The sequence below is a fragment of the Lissotriton helveticus genome, chromosome 8, assembly GCF_964261635.1.
Source record: "Lissotriton helveticus chromosome 8, aLisHel1.1, whole genome shotgun sequence".
Classification (NCBI taxonomy): domain Eukaryota; kingdom Metazoa; phylum Chordata; class Amphibia; order Caudata; family Salamandridae; genus Lissotriton; species Lissotriton helveticus.
Window position 1 is genome coordinate 970,650,250 of NC_136069.1, and position 2,786 is coordinate 970,653,035.

The following is a 2,786-nucleotide window of genomic DNA, read 5'->3' on the forward strand; positions in this document are numbered from 1 at the left end:
TTTTTTCTAGGCAAGGGGGTTTGGACACTGATATAGGCTATACGAGAGATAATATAGATAATATAGACAGTATTACAGTCATATACTATCTCTGTATTTTTCCTTTTTTTTTTTCTTTTTCTTTTTTCTCTCTCTTTTCTCTATTCTATCCATATTCTATCTCTAATATATCTTGGATTTCTCTCAATTCTGTGAGTTTTTGAGTATATAAGTTTTTTTTTCTTACTAGTGGTACTGGTCATGGGACGTTTCACCATCACCACATACTCTCACAGAGTCTAAATGCCTCGGTGGTTGGTGTACGGGGGGTGGGGGGTGGTGGGTAGGGGTTGGGAAAAAGATATAAAAATGAGCAAATTCATTCAAATAGGACAATATCAATATCAAACATTGCTATGTATGCTGGATCTAATGATGGTAACAAGAAGGAATCAGTATATAGATTTGTGGTCTGTAATCTGTTGCTATATGCTTTATTTTGCTTTGAAGGCCAGGTTCGGGAACTATCATCTTAGATGGGGAGAGTAAAACTCTGCTGCTGGAATATCGCAGGTCTTAACAATAGAAATAAAAGGGCACAACTATTTCAACTGTTGCGACAAGACCCTGTGGATATTCTATGCTTACAGGAGACCCATATTGCAGAATGTGATAAAGACTTCCTAAAGATCCCAGGGTACAATGTGAGTGTAGCTACCTCTCAAACTTCTAAAACACGGGGGTTGCTATTTTAGCGAAATATGCAATTGGTGATCCTAGACGCAGACTAGCTGATAAACATGGCAGATGGGCCATAGCTCAATTAGAATCAGGTCTTACTATCTGCACAATATATGGGTCAAATCTGGATGATCCCCTAGTGTTTAGTGATCTAGAATTAGAATTAGCTTCTTGGCCAGGCCCCCTTATCGTCTGTGGGGATTTTAACATTGCTTTAGGAACCTTTATAGACAATCAATTACCTATGAACTATAAAGGATGTAAGCCTAAAGTTTATAGGGCCCTACGCCAACTAATAGCCAGCCATAACCTGCTCGATGTCTGGGATTTAAAGGAAAAAAACGATTCTGGATATACAATTTTCTCACACCCGCACAACAAGTATGTTCGAATTGATTATATTTTGACATCTTTAGCAGAATCGGATTTGTTAGATATAATTAAATCTCCAAAAACGATTTCTGAACACAATGCACTCACCCTTATTTTTGATTTATCCAATTTTATGAGAACTAATTACCAATGGTCCTTTGACAGAAAGCTTCTTGTTAACCCGGAATATGTAACCCATATAACTTCTTGGGCTCAGGCATTCTTCGATTGCAATCAATTTAGCGCATCCAGATTAATTGTTTGGGACTGCTTCAAAGCAGCATTAAGGGGTGAAACTATATCGTTTGTCTCCAAATGTAAAAAAATAGAGGATAATATTAACCGGAACCTTAAAGTAGAATTATCTAATCTTGAGGCTTATCACGCTACCCAGATCTATCAAGGAGATTCAGCCTCTGACACTCTTCAAAAAATACTAGTGTTAAAGACTGAAATTAATAGTTCCTTAATCCGTAAAGCTGCTGAAACATATCAAGCAAATAGAAGCAGCATATATGAATCTGGGGAAAATGTAGGTAAGCAACTAGCCCTTCGAACACGTCAAAGACAATCTCATAACAAGATAAAGCTGATTGAGTACGAGGCCCAGCAATTTACCACCGCACATGATATTGCAGGGGCTTTCCAGAAGTACTACCAGAAGCTATACCACAGTGAAGATGTACACTCCGGGAGAGATATAAAAAACTTCCTTAACACTTGGATTCCATCTCTAGACCCCAACCTCCTGATTGAGGAATCTGTTAAACAAGATCTTGAAAGAGAAATCTCAATCACGGAGCTGGAGCTCGCCCTTTCTGACCTAGCAAACGGTAAAGCTGCAGGTCCTGACAAAATTCCTTTGGACCTTTATAAGGTTCTGGGTAAACAAATACTTCCATATCTTCTCGATCTGTTTCTCGGGGTCCAATACCATGCAATACCCCCTGAATCCTGGAAACAAACTAACATAGCGATTTTTCCTAAAAAAGGTAAGCCACCACAATTTCCATCTTCATACCGGCCCATATCTCTAATAAACTCCGACTAAAAACTATATGCCAAGGTCCTAGCTAATTGGCTAAGTGGGGTGGTCGAGCGTCTTGTCTCCCCGTGGCAGCATGGCTTTATTCCCGGGAAGGGTACTACGGATCATACCCGGAGAGTCATTACCCTATTTGACATCATGGGGGCCACGGGGGGAGAGATGTCCTTGATACTTCTCGATGCCGAGAAGGCATTTGATCATGTTTCATGGCAATTCTTATGGAACATCTTGGAATTTAATAACTTTGGGCACAAGTTCATCAAAGCCATAAAGGCCTTATATGTAGACCCAAAGGCTAAACTTTCCATTTGTGGTTCTGAGTCGGAGTTTATTGAGATACAAAGAGGCACAAGGCAGGGTTGCCCCTGCTCCCCGATATTATTCTCCCTTTATATCAATCCCCTAATTGTAAAGTTGCTTTCTTCACCTTTTATTCAACCTGTTAAGGTGGGTCTGTTTTCAACAAAAGTATTGGCTTACGCCGACGATGTGGCTGTTTTAACTATCGATCCCGCTGACGCAATCCAGGAAATCGAGTTAACCACCCAGACCTTTGGCTCTTTTTCAGGCTATTCCCTTAATAGGGACAAAACAATGGTCTTATGCACAAAAAATACTACATTTGAGAGCCCGTATAAAGTGAAAC